This window comes from Heterocephalus glaber, unplaced genomic scaffold (assembly GCF_053883595.1).
Source record: "Heterocephalus glaber isolate CG9 unplaced genomic scaffold, H.glaber_assembly_v1.0 deba00000122, whole genome shotgun sequence".
In the NCBI taxonomy this organism is placed as follows: Eukaryota; Metazoa; Chordata; class Mammalia; order Rodentia; family Bathyergidae; genus Heterocephalus; species Heterocephalus glaber.
In genome coordinates this window covers 87,084,463-87,102,055 of record NW_028258138.1, presented here as the reverse complement: position 1 = coordinate 87,102,055, position 17,593 = coordinate 87,084,463, and the positions used below count along the sequence as shown (strand labels likewise).

At 33.9% G+C, this 17,593-nt stretch overlaps 2 long non-coding RNA genes across 2 annotated transcripts in view; one reads left to right on the top strand and one right to left on the bottom strand.

Moving 5' to 3' along the window:
• The first annotated feature begins 4,168 nt into the window (after positions 1-4,168).
• Positions 4,169-17,593, top strand: part of LOC101725189 (uncharacterized) — a 67,747-nt gene continuing 54,322 nt past the window's right edge. The window contains exon 1 of the long non-coding RNA XR_204779.3: positions 4,169-4,359. This is a non-coding gene — a long non-coding RNA (uncharacterized LOC101725189). The remainder of the gene's footprint in view (positions 4,360-17,593) is intronic.
• Positions 5,777-17,593, bottom strand: part of LOC147830561 (uncharacterized) — a 43,844-nt gene continuing 32,027 nt past the window's right edge. The window contains exon 4 of the long non-coding RNA XR_015439101.1: positions 5,777-7,214. This is a non-coding gene — a long non-coding RNA (uncharacterized LOC147830561). The remainder of the gene's footprint in view (positions 7,215-17,593) is intronic.

Genomic DNA, 17,593 nt, shown 5'->3' with positions numbered 1-17,593 from the left:
TTCTTGTGTGTTTATCTCTAACCCCAAAGTTGGATCAAGAGGCCTCTAGTACACTGTGTCACCACTTGTGAATTTGCTCCTCTAGATCTAAGTTTACAAAACAGACCTACAAAATGATAGAAATTCTCAGAATATTTTCTGTTACTGTATAATTCAGAGTTCTAGTCCAAAGAAGCTGAGTATATAAGGCTTTGACTCCAGGTATAGAATCAGACAAACATAATTTGAATATTAGCTTCACCACCTAGTAGCTATATGATTTGAGATAATTAAATTTTAAAATTTGAGCCTCAGTTTTTATGATTTGGTGTTTAATAAAATAAATCTTATGTCCAACATATTCATACTCAGGCAATCAATAAATAACAAGTTGAATTAAAATACAAATGAAACTTTATAAAGTGCCAAATGAGAACCTCTATTTTTATTACTTTTATATTAACTCTTAGTTTTATGCATGAAATTTTGATGTCTTAATTCGTAAAAAAGAAGTGCTGATATTAATCAGTGAAGGTTATCTAAATGCTGATGATTTTGCTCATAGAGGGTCTAATCAGAATGCTATGAGACTATGGTTTGCCACAGCTACAATTTTCTTTGATCTCTCAGTGCTAAAGGCAAAGGCCATTCTGCAGAGCAAGCAGCTACCTGGCAGTTGCTACTCAGATCCCCAGTCAATGACTTTTTCTACTAAAGACTGAGATAACTTTCCTTCCCCACACACACTCTTATGTGATCTTCCTCTGCCACTAACCTTGATGATGAAGCAACTTATTTCCCTGAACATGTTTGGGTTTTTTTCATTTACAAAAGTGTTTGCTGAAGGTAGATGTTGCCAAAAATAAAACTCTAGTGCCCATTATTTTCCTATAAAATTCATCATTTTATTATGAATTGAGGATATTTAAGTGCTACAGTATTACATCCTTGAATCCTAATATTATCGAGGGCCCAGACAAGTGTTTTAGAGAAGACAGACATTCAATAAATGATTGATCGAGTAGTAAATGAGTGGATGAATGAATTATTGAATGCATCACAGGAAGTTCACTATATTCACCCTTATTTGCATGAGATCACCTACACAGCCAGCCTCAGCATCAAGAGAAAAAGAAAAATAAGATGAAGTTGTGGTCTCAGCAGCTCAGCCCTCATTTCACTACACTGGGGTCCCTTGGGTTTCCCCATAAGATGCAATGAGATGCAAAGTTGACTTATGCTTTTGAGCATATAATGATTTCCTGAAGGGATCTTAAAGGGGCTCCCTTGCTGCCCCCATTAAATATATAAATATTCCCTAAAGTTGAACTCATAGAAGTATTTCTCATGGGAGCTGGATATAAAAATCAAACTCCAAATGTTGCCTCTATGCCACAGTGTGGACCAGCTGTTTCCAGAGGATTTCTTGAATGTGTTAGAACAAAGAGTAGTTTGAAGAAGGTATTGAATGAGAAGCCAAATCCTGCTGAAGAATCTAATGGGCATTTTGATTGTTCCATAATGAAAGAATTCATCTAGAGATTCATAAATGCACAACTCAGATGATGAATTATATTTAGTTGAAGTAATTTCAGCAAATGCTTTCATTTTCATTTAATTCTTGAAAACCCAGCATCTGTGTGATTTTTTGGTAAATGTTGTCATAATTGATGCTATAAAAACATACAAATATTTTAGTATGTTCTTCTCTATTAAAAGCATTAAAAATGAGTTATTGGGGGAGAAAAAGAACATATCCAAGTATAACACGTGATATAATGGTGGAAAAATAATATACTTAAATTCTTCAATAAATTTAGATTAATTTTAAATCATATGAAATGTAACTAATTCAAGAAAATTGTCCTAACATTTTGTGAGATAAAACTGATAGAGATTCTTCATATATTACTATATTCAGCAAAATATCTTCTGAGATAAAAGTCATAGAGATTCTTTGTATATTGTTATATTTATTAAAGCAGGTTTTACAAAAGTTTGGTATGGAAAAATGGATAGACAGATTAACAGAACAAAATAGCACAGAATACATATGGAAAGTTAATGTGTGATATAGGATTCAATTCCATCCACTTAGGGTTTTTCAAAAGTAACATTTGGATACCTGTAGTGGTCTGAATAACAAAAGAATAATACTGCATCTGAATCTCACTCCTTATACAGTACTCAGATAAATTCTAGGTAAAGAGTGGATTTTAATTGAAAAATACAAGCTGTCATAGTGCTAGAACAAAATACAGATGAAATTTTTTTTAACTTTTTGAGTTAAATAAGACCTTTTTATGAAAGATAAAATTCCCAGAAGGCTAACTAGCAGTAAATGACACATACAATTATGGCAAAATTTTATATTTATGCACAACAAACTTCAAGCCCGTTAAGGCAAAATATGAATGATAAGTCTGCTAAAAATATATATTTCCTTTGCATATATTCTATATTTATAGAGAGGGCCCAACCAGAGGCTTTTTTAATATAAATTTTTTTTCAAGATGGACAAAACTAAGGTGCAGGTAATTGTTAAAAGGAATAAACTACCTTGTCCAGAAAATGATTTTAAGACAATCAATTGACATATAATTAAGGAAATGCAAGTGTGAACAGGTCTGGTAGCACATTCCACTGTTGAGATCAATGAATGTTAGGAAACATTAATGTTACCAAACTCTCATGTACTCTCAGATTATAATTTGTAGAATCATTTTGGAAAGCATTTGGATTATTTATCTGTTTATCTTCTAGCTGTATGTGCATAGACTCCTAAAATAACACAAAATACCTAGGAGAACATAAGCATTTTACTAAGACAAACTTTTGACCCATTTAGTTCCACTCTTGACTATTATGCTTATAGTGACACAATTGTACAAAGATAGAAATGGAAGATTGTTTGCACTGCACTCTTTGTAATTATAGAAATTCAAAAATGAATTTCCATTCACTTTCTTAAATAATTGGTGGTCTTCCTGATGATCGTGTGCTATGTACTTAGGAAGAATGAGGTAATAAGAAGTACTCGAGAAGCTTTCTGGAGTTTTTTCTACTGTAAAATTATTGTTTATGTTTAATGAATATTTTTAGAAAATCTTGACTCATATACAAATACTATTTTTCTCAAAGAGAGAAATAATATTTGTTAGGTACAGTACAGAATTTCTGTAAAGTTCTTATTGTCTTTAACCTCAGAGTGCGTAGTCAAAATATTGTTTGCCAATGTTAATTATGTTAGTTCTGTCGTTCCCTGTTCTTCTGAGCATGGTAATGTTAGTGACCTGTAGTACAATTAAGCTAATTTGTTATTGTGGATACACTATTTGGGGTTCAAAAAATATTGTGAACTTGCTGTTCCTCTTTCTTCGTTTGTATATTAAGGAGTAATGCTCACAAGCTCTCTGCATTCCCAAGTGAGAAGTGGAAGCTCTCTCCTGCAATGATTTTCAAGTGGGATTCCTTTTAAATATAAAGAATACACTAACAACTGAAATGAGTATACATGAATAGAACACATCTAATACAATTATTAAACTAAAATTTCAGGAAGAGAAAAATTCTAAGCATATGACACAGTTACCCTTGGCTTCCTCTAGGAAGAGCTTGGTTTGTATGTTTCCACAATTTGATTTAAAAGATACCCAGCCACATCTCAAATGCCATTCTCTGCTGCCTTTGTTGCCCTTTGGGCTCTCAATGATTCCCTTGACATAACTGTTCCTCCATCAGCCTTGGCAATTATCCAAGCTTCCTTGGATTAAAATAAAGAAAATGGTAATTGAAGGAGTGCAGTTCTACTTTGGCCTTCGGTGTAAACTGGTTTTCTCTGTAGGTGTCTTTACCATTCCTTCAGCATCATCATTGGTTTTTCTAACACTTGTGGAGCTTTAGGAAAAAATTTCTAAGATGTTTGGAGAATCAAAGAAAGTGATTCTAAATCAGGCTGCACCGAGTTCATTTTAACTGTAATTTACAGATGTGTTCAGATTTTCAAAATTTATAGCATCATGAATATAAGGACAGATCTGCTTTGTACTTTGGTTTAGTTGTCACTCATAAAACACACATAGTACTGTAAGACCAACAGAATGATTGGAGACACCTGACAACAGTTGAACAAACACAGTAATTCATTAAAACCTTGGGGAAGTTTGCTCTTCAGCAGCATGAATAGCTTTGCTTTCCTTCCTGGACAGAATGCTAATGCTAACAGGCTGTGATCAAAGTGCACTGGAAATGTGCTTTCAGGACAAGGAGTCACCCCACACTAGTGTTTCTGTTTGATTCTTTTCTTCGGTAAGAATGACATTTGTGGCGGAAGTGCACACACGGAAGGAGAAACTGACAATCTGGAACAAGGAAACCAGGGTAAGCTGAGGTGTTTTCTGATATCTTGATAAATCTAAAACGTTTTTCTTTGTAGCTTAGCCTTTGCTATAAAAGCCTTTCTCTGCGGTAGGCAGATTGACTGGCTGGACAGCTCCAGTCTCCCTCTAGCTGGCAGGAATGTTTCCAGAAGTTGACAACCAGCCCACACCATGTGGTTTATGCTCCTATTCCTGCAGACAGGCTGAAAATGCATTACTTCTTCTGCTCATTGTTGCAGCTGTTGCTAATGAGTTGTTTTTTTTTTTTTTTTTTTTTTGATAACCAAGTGGGACTCCTGTGTGCTGATACGTCACAAATGTAGTTGTTTTCATTTTTCCAGGTATGGATTTAGAGAAAGAATCCTTTGCAACCTGTCTGTGGTAATCTCAATCATGGATGGCTCGTGTGTGTGTGTGTGTCTGTGTGTGTAAAACTGATGCTAACTTTCCTGCTTGAAATGAAGGCATACATTTAAAATTCCACCCAATTTTGTGTGTGTGTGTGGTACCGGGAATCCACCTCAGAACCTTGCACTTGCCAGGCAGACGTGGGTGCTACAGAGCTACATCCCTGGCCCTCACCCAATCTTAATATCCCAATCTGATTTTTTATTTTATCTGTAACATCGAACTCTCATTTGAAAATGTATTTAATGTAAAAAAATCACATTTTCAAAAGATAGTTAATAAAATGAGAGATATTCATGATATAACAGACACAGTAGGTTAAATAAATGCGGTCTGATTTTTGTTCAGTAAATAATATATATTTGTTCTTATATTTTAAAAGTTAACAGTTGAAACCAAGAAGAGTCCAGAAATAAATCCAAACATATCAGGTCAAATACCTTACACAAAAGAGAAGAGGTGGTTCAATAGAGCAAGAACAATCTTCTTAAGAAAGTGATTCTGGACCAATTAGACTCCCACATATTGAAAATTAAATTTAAAGTTCCTGTTATAATCTGCTTGTTTCTTTTTTATAAGAATCTTTTTTGGTTTATATCTTCTATTGAGTAACAATTTTGAAGTTAACAATATCCAGTGTAATATCTATTGCTATTTTCTTGTTATTTGGTTAAGAAAATATGTTTTATTTTTTCATAAGACAAAAAGAAAAGAACTGAAAGGTCTTTGGCTTTTTAGCATACAAAAAGCTAACTCAAAATAGATGATGGAACCTAACTATGGAAATCTAAGACTATAAAACTTATGGGAGAAAACCTTGGCATGGTCAAAGATTTTTTAGATATGACACAAAGAGTCCAAGCTATTCAATCTTGAAGAATTGGACTTCATCAAAATTAAAAACTTTGTTCTTGGAAAAACATTATGTAGAAGGTAAAAAGTCACAGATTGAAAAAAATTGCAAAAACAATACATAAATTAAGATAAAACAACTTAGTCAAAAGTGGGCATAAGATTTATTTGTTTATTTAAAGAAGACAACAAGATGACAAAGAAGCACATGAAAACATGTCCACACATTTAGCATTACAGAAATACAAATTGTTACATCACTGAGATATTGCTACATATCTATTAGAAGGGCTCCAATTAAAAGGAAAAGAGTAACTGAGTCCAAAACAGCAGAGCATCTGGAACGCATACATCTTGCTGATGAGAATTCAAATGTTACAGGTACTTTGGAAATAAGCTTGGCAATATTATATAAGGTTAAACTACATCTTCCTACTATGTGATACAGCAGCAATCCTATGCTAGATATTAACCCAAAAGATAGGTATATCTCCACAAAACATTTATATATGAATGTTTTTAGAAGCATCTTTCATAGTTGCCAAAAGTGAAAAAGCATGCAATTATAATACAATAATATTCTACCCACCAATGAGAAGAAACAGGTATTGATTCTCACAGAAACATGTAGTCCTTTCAAAGACATTGCACTCCATTAAAGAAGTCACACCCAAAAGGCTGCACACTGTATGCTTCTGTTACTACAGCACTGTTCCCTAGATGTCCCCACAAATCCTTCTTCTCTCGTAGGTAGGGCTTTGGGAGGTGACTTGATCATGGGGATGTGATAATGGCTTAGTCCACTTTCCAGGGCAGATCTGGGTAGGATTGGGGGAGGTAAGGCCTGGAGGGAAGAGGTGGGTCACTGTGAGTGTGGCCTGGAAGGATGTGCATATTCATCCCTCTTCCTGTGATGACTGGCTGCTTCCTGCCCGGCCTTGCCATAAGGCTTTTCCCCTCTTCCACACTGCCATCCCTGGGGGCCAGCCATCTCCACAGACTGTGAGCCAGAATAAACCTTTCCTCCTTTAACTTGTGGGTGTTGAGTATTTTGTCCCAGCGATGAGAAAGTAACTAAGACAGGCACTGTAGCAAAAGCAAAACTATACAGAAAATAAGCAGAGGAGTGGATGTCAAGGTCTGCAGAGAAGAAGATGAAGCTGATCAGGAAAAGATGAAAACAGATTCTATACCTGCACTATAGAATGGCCCTATCATTTATAAATTTGTCAAAATGTATGCAATTGTCCATCTGAAAAGCATGAATCTGCTGTGTGAAAATTAGACCACAATAAATCAAAAAAGTCAATATTTATTATTCCTAGGGGATACAATTTTCTTTCTATTTGATGTTATCTAATTTCCAAAAAATTTAGATACTGCAGCATTTCAGAGATGGAAAGGTGTCTTTACATCAGTATTGTGAAACCATTTGATTAAAGGTAGTCTTCCACCTGGGATTACAGGCATGTGGCATGAACCCAGCTTCAATACTATTCTTTTCAGCTCTTCTGTGTCAACCTGTGGCTTCCAGTATCATATATTTCTTTCTTAATTTTCTTCCTCATTTTATTGAGTTGTAGTCTCTAAAGCTTCCTATGAGAGAGTATATGAAAACAGTTCTCATATCATCCTGACCTCTGATTTACAGTTTATCAAGATATAATAATTCAGATGAAATTATTTTTCCTATGAACTGACATTGTTTTATTCTCTTCTAAAAATCCATATTTCTTTGGAGAAGCAATTTTTTTCTCCTTAGAAATTTTTCAAATCCTTATTTTATCTCTAGAACTCTAAATTTTCATGAAGATTTGCCTTCATGTGAACATTAATTTTTTGCTATTCTCTATCATAAGTACTCACAGGAAATAGTCAATATGAAGAATAGGTGTATTTATAAATCTAGAAAATTACATTCTTAGATAATTTAGCTTTCATTTTTTATTATCTCTCTCCTCTCACTCTCCTTTCATTAAATTATAATCACATAAAATGTTCAAATTTGTTTAAAAACAATCCTTAATTTATAGATCCAAGAAACTCAAGAAAACTGAATTAAGATTAATACTAAAAAGTCCACAAGTAAAGTCAATAACAATCAAATTTTCAAAATCAAACAATATGAGAAAATATATAAGATAACCAGAGAATACCACATAGAAAGAGCAAGAGTAACAACTGACTACATATCAGAAACAATGGAGGCCAGAAGGCAGTGAAATGGGATAGTCAACACAGCAAGAGAAAAACTTAGCAAAAAACTTGTATCCATAAATAATGTTCAAAATGAAAGCTATAACAAATGTACTAGGCATAGTCATTGTTAGTAGACTGACATTATCTGTAATACTAAAAGAACATCTTAAAGGTGAAAAGAATAAAATACCACAGGATAGTTCAATATATAAGCATAAATGCCCATTTTCTATTAACATCTTTAAAATACTTAGGATTGTATAAAAATATTTATAATCAAAAATATCAAGTTGGTATCCTATCTAGGTGTAACATAGATGAAAATAGCACATATTGAGGGAAAAAGATATAGTGCAGGAAAGTTTCTATATTTAATTGGAATTTAGGGTTTTTTTGGAGTAATGGGTGATAAGTGAAGATAATGTATTTCTTAGAGCAATACCTAAGAAAATAAATTTTAAAATATATAACAAAAAAGCAAACAAAAGGATTAAAATGTTGTACTAAAGTATTTATTAAGCAAAAGTAAAGACAATAAAATAGGAAAAGAAACAAAACAGACACTTAAACATACAACTATCACGGAAACACTATAGGTCAATAATCAATGTGAGGGGCCAGGGATTTAGCTCAGTGGTTCTGCTGCCTGCCTCACAGGCCCAAGGTCCCAAGTTTGATCCCTGGTACCAAAAAAAAAATCAATGTGAGGGTTTTAAACATTTCAAACAATAAACAATTGGTAGATGGGATTTGCTTAATGATATGTAATACACAAGAGACACATTTTTGATCCAAAGACACAAAAATGCTGAAAATCAAAAGATAAATAAAGGGTAAAAGATGAGATTAACCTTAAGGGTTCTAGATTACCTATGTTTACATCAAAGGAAGACAAGAAATGTTACTACAGACAAAGAGAAACTTTTCATAATGTAAAATTATTGATTTACCAAAGAGATATCACAACTATATATTTACACACACATAAAATCAATAACTCAAAATACCTGTGGCAAAATTGATGGGATTGAAAGATTTGAAAGATTATATATATAATATATATCACATCATAATATATTATATATTATATTATACAATATATAATACATATATTTTAAAGATTATACTAGATAGTTTAAAAATATAGTAAGATACTTCAACATTCCACTCTTAATCATTAACAGGACATTTAATCCTGATACTATAGAAAATTGAAAAAGTCTGAGCTAGCTTGACCAATTTTATATAACATAACTTCCAACATAGTGTATATGGATTATAGTCAATGGTGAAGAATATACTAAGTTGAAAAATTAGTCTGAATAAATATAAACATAGTGAAATTTTATAACACAATAAAATAAGAAAGATAATAAATGTTAATTTTATTGTATTTACTACAAATATTTGGAAATTGGATAACACATTTCTAAGGAATCCATGAGTAAAACAGGAAATCAGATGAATAATGAAAAAAAAATTCTGAATAGAATAAGAATAAAACTAAAACATAATTTGTGGGTTGCAACTAAAGCAGTAAGAGAAATTCATTTCTTTCAATGATTATGGTAACAGGGTGTCAAATTAACATCTATGGTTTCACCACTACAAACTAATATATAATAGACATATGACCAAAATTAAGCAAAAGGAACTAAATAATAAAGATTAAAGCAGAAATCAACGAAGTAGGGAAGAAGAAAAAAGTGGTTTTAATGAATCTAAAAAATAATTCTTCAAATATGAACAGAAATGACAAACAAGAGGAATAGAGAGGCAAGTTATAAATTGCCACACTCAGTAATGAAGAAGAGGGATTGCAAACAAAAATGATTATACAAAAATACATAGTATAACTGTATGCCAAAAAATTAGACAACATTGATGAAATAGACACATTTCTAGAAAGACATAATTGCTAAAATAGAAGATAGGAGCTCTGAATAAATCTATAGCTAGTAAGGAAATAGAATTTGTGATTAAAATTCTCCCCATAAATAAAAGTCCAGGTCTAGGCAACTTATCTTGTGAAATCTATCATTTATTTAAAGGATAAAGGTTACCAATCCCTCACAAAATCTCAGAAAATAGAGACGGCAGCAATATTTTCTACCTTATTCATTCTAAATGGTCAGTATTGCCATGATATCAAAACCAAAGAACAAGAAAATAAACTTCATCTTTCATGAACATAATAAAAATATTTAACCAAAGTATACCAAATCAAATCTAGCAACACAGAAAATAGATTTTCAAACAAGACCTAATGAAAGTTACACCAGAATGTGAGGTTAGTTTGATATTTAAACTCAAGCAATGCAACTTACAAATTATATAAACAAATACCATATTTGCAACAGAATATTCATTAAACAAAATACAATTACTATTCATGATTTTAAAATCTCAAAAAAAATAGGAATAAAAATAAACATCCTCAAAATACTGTGGGGACCTATGAGAAACCTACAGCTTACCTTCTTCTTCATGTTGAAGGACTTTATGGTCTCATGTTATGGGAATAAAATTAGCATGTTTATTCTTGACACTTCAAAAATTTAAAACAGATTGTAAAAATTGAAATTTTGCATATCTTACAGGATTTGTGAACATAGGCACACACACACATATGCAAAATTTAAAATAAGATAAATAAATGAATTTTATTCTGGAAAAATAAAAAAGGATAGAGGGAAAGGGGCCAAAAGAATTGAAATATGTTATGCACATGTACCAGTTCCTAAAGTGAATATAATCATTGTGTGCTGGAAACATGTACTAGTAAAAGTCCAAAAAATTTAAAATAATGATTGAGTTCAGCACTTTTTCAGAATTCAAACTTTTTGTTATTTCTAAATACAATCAATGAACAATTGAAATATAGAATTAGAGAAACAATTACATTCAAAGCAGAATTTTAGTATCTTAGAAAAAAATTTAACAGAAGATATGTATGTGGAAAACTACAAAACATTAATAATTTAGGGATAGTCAAATAAATCAAGATATTTCATTGAAAGTGTCTTTATTATTAGAGTTGTCCCAAAGTAAATCTACACAATTCTATGTAACCCCTATCAAAATTACAATAGCTTTTTATTTTCAAATATTTAAAAGCTTATCTTAAAAGGTACTTGTAAATTTAAAGGAACTGAAATGACTAAAACAACTTTTAAAATGAAGAACAAAGTTGGTGGAATTTCATTACATTCCCCAGTGATCAAGAGAAAATATTGGTGCAACAGTCTGCAAAAGGAGACTGGCATGGAAATCAAACTCAGAAATAGAGGGAAAGATCAGTTATTTCTGACCAAGTTTCAAAAAAAAATTCAATGGAGAAAAACAGTATTTTCAAAAGTGAACTAGGACAATTGGATATTGTCACTAAACATATGAATGAGACAATTATCCTACTCAAAATGAACTCAAAATAAAAGTAAGATCTAAAAAGTTATAAATTTTCTAGATGATAACTTAGAAGAAAACTGTCATGACTGTGAGTTAACTAAAGAATTCTGAAATATTGTAATTCATAAAATAAAAAATGGTAAATGGAACTTCATCAAAATTTAAATTTTAAGAGCTTCATACTCCAAACTACTACACTCACAAAAGTAAAAGGGCTAGTACAAGGTCAGAGAAAATATATATCAGGGCTACATTCAAATTGTGTCAAAAACTCCTACAACTTACCTATAAGACAAAGAGACTACTTTTTGAAAAGATCCAAACATGTGAACAGACATTTCACCAAAGACGATCTACAGACAGGTAACAATTAAAAGATGAGCATCATTGTTAGTGTTTAGGTAATCATAAATTAAAACCCCACTGAGATCTCATCATCCTCCCACAAGGATGACTGTAACAAAAAAGACAGAAAGTAGCAATTGTTGATGAGAATATGGAGAATTGTGCTCTTGCCTTGCTGCTGTGAATATAAAATGAGAAATCTACTTTGGAAAGTATTTTGTGAATGTATGAGTCAGAAATGCTACTCTCACCCACCTAACCAAGAGAAATATTAGCATAGGTACATGCAAGACCTGGGTATGATACTTATAGAATGACTTCTTGCAAGAGTAAAACACTGAGCATAATTTAAATCTCCATTAACAGGTGAAAGGGTAAACAAAATGTAATATAATTAATTATGCGAAAGTGTATTATTTCTGAATATGAAGTAACAAACTATTGATACATGCTACAGTATTGATGAATCTTAAAAACTTATGCTAAGTAAAAGAAGGCAAATGCAATAGTCTACATATTGTAGGAATCTATTTATGTCAGAACTCCACAAAAAGCAAAGCTGTTGACAGAGAATGCTGAGATCTTTGGTGGAAGTAAGGGCTGCCTTCAGGTGGGCCAATGAAGCATTCTAGGGTAATGGAAGTATTCTCAAACTGGACTATGGTAACGTTTGTGTAACTATAAATTTATTTGAAAATATTTAAATGTGCTCTTATAAAGTGTGACCTTATAGTGTATAAATTTATATTACCCTCCAAAACTGTAAAAATGAAAGGTAAAAATCAAAAGGGATAAATAATATGCATGCCAGTGTCAGTTCTTTTCAAATTTAAGAATTCTGACTCAAAGAAAAGCTCGATATCTAAAAATGTTATTTAAGAACTCCTCTCGACAAATTAGAGGAATCTTTTTTTTTTTTTTTGGTACCGGGGATTGAACTCAGGTCCTTGCACTTGCAAGGCAGGCGGGCGCCAGAACCACTGAGCTAAATCCCCAGCCCAATATCTAAAAATGTTAAATGGAGCACTTTGCTTTTCTCTTTTCCTCCCTTTTGCTTGCCTTGTTGAATGCTAACACATGGAAGTACTCAGGTTGGAGTGGAAGTCAGCGCAGCTAGGACCAAGCCTCTGTCCTACACTGGCTCCTAACCCCCGGCCTTTCCCAGCATGCCTTGCAAAGCAGAGAATGAGCTCAGAGCTATCAGCTCTAGACATGGAACTTTAGAAACTGTGTCCCACCCACTGTGAGCAAATGTTATTACCTCTCCTTACAATCTCAAAATATTTAAGGACTGATGACTTTGGGTACAAGTGGGCTAAAAATAAATAGGTTTCATTACAGTGGAGCCTCTCAGAATCCTTAGGACAGCCTTGTAATTTTGGTTTGTTTTCACAAAACATACAGTATTACATGACTCCATGAGTCAACCAGAGGTCCTCCAAGGCTAACTTCAGTGGTCATTTTCAAAGCCCAGTTATTTTTTGGAGTCACTATTTAGCCAACAGATGATGGGGGTGGGGAGAGAAAAAAGAGAGAGAGAGAGAGAGAGAGAGAGAGAGCATGGATATGTCAAGAGGTTTTAATGGCCTGGCCTTAAACTGAAGAACATAATTTCTACCTGCATTTCACTACTCAAAACTCTCTCCCATGGTGAGAGTTAACAGCAAAGGAGTGTGGAAATGGAGTCCAGCACCAGGGACACAGATAAAAAGAAATGAAATAATGGACCAAATCTACCCAGTGTCCTTTGTAGGAGGGCTACAATGAGGAAGGCTCTTTTGAATCTGTGGCTTGAAGAGCCTATAAAGTTTTCAGTGACGGTTGGAACGTGGTTCCTGATCGACACCTGCAATGTCTCTCTGTGGGAGAATATGATGTACCTGCTTTCAGTGCTTCATGTCGCCTACACTATTCTTCATCATCTGAAAACACTTCCTCAGCTATTGATGCTTTTTAAAAAAACATTCTGCCCAAACCTCCACATAAAGTGAAATGATACTCTAAAAGAAAAATTTGTAAAGCATTTATATTGTTTTTTCAATAAATGCACAAAGTGTTCATGTTATCTACATTTTTTTTTAGTTCATTCCTTTAATAGCATGACTAATGTTTATGGAGCTTTTTATAGCTCTCAAGTCATTTTAACATGAAAAATCCCTTTTGGTCATTGTATCTTCATGGAAGGTACATAATGTCATCCACATATTAAAAACAAACCAGCCAAAAAACAAAAACAAAAACAAACCAGCCAACAGGAAGGGACAGTGACCCTTTTCTTGCCACTGAGAGACAGTGTGATATATTCTAGAAAGGTTTCACAGGGGCCTTAGGTACAATTTCAAATCAGATGAAGTTGATGGATAGCTAATTTAATTCACTGGTAATTTTGAGAACCTGGCTTTTAAAAATAAAACCTACACCAAAAGGAAGAACGTAATCATGTAAGTTCATGATATATTACCTAGAAATTCACTGAATACTTCTTTTAGGTTTCTACCTTAAGTACCAAGATTACAAGAGGTTCAAAAATCAACTTTTCAATCTATTACATGGAGATTTAGATCTAGCTTGAGTGTGAGAACCTGAGTGGGCAAAGTTGAGTCGCCTATGGAGACACCGAGCCCATGACAGTCAGCCAGTCAGGGTGACACTGAGTCCTGCTGGAGGACTTGGCATTGTGCCTTGGGTTGCAGCAGTCAGGAAAGGCTGCAGGGGCTCTGAAATTGCACAGAGCTGAGGCAACCCTATAGGTGACTAAACAGAGAAAACGAAGGACAATCAAGGCCTGCAAAATGGCATGGACCAAAGGAGGGAAGAAGGGTGTAGCAAGGGAGATGTGAGCATCACTGTGCAGACCTGTTCCACCATTGAGGCTTCCCCTCGGGAAATTAAAAACCAATAAGATTAGAGAAGGCACAGATGATGGAGGTCAATATATGCCAAGAAAAAATGTTTAGTTTTCAAAATTGGCAACAGGAGCCAGCTATTTCAGAACAATCTCGGTAGCCGAAATTACTGTTCATTGTTATCCTATCACTAGAAGATAAGCTGTCCTTTCAGAACACTCATGATATGTGCTACCTGACTAGCACTTCGGGTTCCTAGTCAGGCTTGTTCTCTGCACCAGGTGATTAATTTATGTGGTTAATTTACAATGAGGGCAGAATAGATCTCCATATAAAGAGAGTATACAAAGAGAGTTTGATTAGGAAGTTCTTGTCATGCACTAGCCAAGAAGGAAGGTTGTTGCAGCTAATAATGGAAATTTTGAGGGCATGGGGGTGAAGATTTTACATAGAATGCAAATACTACTGAGATATATATATATATATATATATATATATATATATATGGAATTAAGAATTAAATTTCAAAAAAGCACACACAGAGTGACAAATTAAGGACTCTGAATAGCTGCTCCTCAATAGACATAAGAACACTGAGAAAAATTTTTAAAAATCCGTATTGCAGAATTCTCGAATTAATCAAATGCCTGAAAATTTAAGGAGAATATATTCAAGAAAATGGCTAAATCAGAGCAACACCAATTTTTTAAACTGTTTTAAATTGTCATAGTCCCATCCCCTTTTGTCTAGCTCTCCAGTAACCCTGAGAACCAACTCACAACCACTGCAGCTGTGGTGTCAACAGCAGGCCACCCTGGGAGGACAAGAGCAATGGAAATGTTTACCACTGACTGTCTACAAGTCCTCTGGAAAATCCTTGCCCAGGGTTCCTCTTTATTTAGCTGGAGGAAGGGTACACTGAGGGAGAAAGCTTTATGGCCAGGTGCTATGCCAAAAACACAGCAGCCATTGTTTTGCAGTTCAGCTTACTTGAGAGGAAAAACAAGTAGGAACAAACAAAAGACTGACAAAATAAAATTATCAGATTGAGGCATCTATAGGGAGCTTGGAAATTTTGAAATATTACTGGGAATCTGGGAGACCACATGCAAAAGTAGAGATGTAAGATGTTCAGGAAGGCCCGGAAAGGCCCTAATATCATTTTTTTCTTAGAAGCATATGTTTGCAGTATACAACGGCTACATTCTTGTTGGGGAGTTGATACATGTACATAACACATCTTAATTATTTTTTCAAGCCTTCCTCTCCCTTACCTACATCCTCACCAACTTTTGGACCCCTTCCCTTTAGCAAAAGATCTATTTCCTTGTATCCTGTTATATAAATTGTTTTGCTCTTTATTTGTACTTCGGATTTCTCATTTAGAAGAACCATAGAATATTTAAGTTTGTGTGTCTGATTTATTCCACTCAACATTGTGGTCTCAAGGGGCAGTCATTTCCTTACAAATGACTCAAATTTATCATTATCTATGCAGAATTGAATTGCCTTGTGTATAAATGTCATATATTCTTTATCCATGCATCTCTTGATTGATACTTGGACCACTTCCAATATTTACCCATTATGAGTTGCGATGTTATAAATGTGGGTATGTACGCATCACACTGTAATACAGTGTCTTTCACTTTTTCAGGAAGATACCTAGAAGGAGAACAGCTCAGTTGAATGGAATTTGTGCCTTTAGGAATCTCTGCACTGATTTCCATAGTGGTTGTACAAGTTTACGTTCCCACCGACAACAGAGAAGGTTTTCTTTTTTTCTCACCAGCTTCCCTATCATTTTTTTTTACTTGACTTCTTGATGATGGCCATTCTTTCTGGGCTAAGATGGAAACTTAGAGTTGTTTTAATTTCCATTTCTCTAATAACTAGTAATATTGGGCACTTTTTCATATATTTATTGGCTACTTGTTGTTTTTCTCCTGAGAAGGCTCTACTCATTTCTCATTTCAGTGGCCCATGTTTTGATGGAGTCGTTTGTTAGGGTGGGTCTGATTTTTTCAAGTTCTTTATGTATTCTAGATATTAGTCCTCTGTCTGAGGTGTAGTTGGCAATTTTTTTCTCATTCTTTAGGTTGAATCTTTTCTGTGTTAGTTGTTTCCTTTGCTGCTCAGAAGCTTTTTTTTTTTCTTTGGTACCGGGGATTGACCTCTGGTCCTTGTGCTTGAGCAGCAGACCGTGAAACCACTTAGCTAAATCCCCGGCCCTGATCAGAACCTTTTAATTTGAGAAGACCTCATTAGTTGATTCCTGTTATTTCTTATGCAATTGGAGATCTGTTCAGAAAGTCCTTGCTTACACTTGTGTCTTTAAGAGTTTTACTGAATTTATCTTCCAGCAGATTAAGAGTTTCTGTTTTAATACATAGATCCTTGGTCTATTTTGATTTTTACACTGTAAGAGATCTGAGTCCATATCTAATTTTCTGCATGTGTGTAGCCACCTTTCCCAGAATCTGCTAAAGAGGCCATCTTTTGCCATATGTGTTTGGCTTCTTTGGTAGAGTTTAAAGAGAGGAATGTGTCTGGATTTGCTGTTACATCTTCTGTTCTGTTCCCCTGATCTGAATATCTGGTTTTGTTCAAGTACCATGCCCTTTTATCACTGTAGCTTTATAATATAACTTAAAATTGGGATGATGATGCCTCCTGCTTTGTTCTTGTTACCCAGGACCCCTTTTGCTATTCTAGTCTTCTATTTCCATATATATTTCAGGATTGATTTCTATGATTCTGTTTGGATTTTGATTGGGAATGTATTAAGTCCAAATATCAGTTTTGGAAATATGGCCAATTTCACAATATTGGTTTTGTTTATCCGGAATCCAGGGGTACCTTGCCATTTTTTGATGTCCTCACCAATCTCCTTTTGGTAGTACTGTAGTTTTCATTGCAGAGGTCTTTCACTTCCTTGGTTAGGTTAATTCCTAAGTATTTCATTTTTTATTCCATTGTGAGTGGTATTGTTTTTTAAATTTCTTTCTTGGTAAATTCATTATTGGTGTACAGAAGTGCTATGGGATTTTTGTGTGTGGATTTTATATCCTGCCATATTGTTGGATTTGGTTATTAATTCTAAGTCTTTTGGTGGAATTTTTTGGGTCTTCTAGGTAGAGGATCATCTGCAAATAATGAAAATTTAACTTTTTCCTT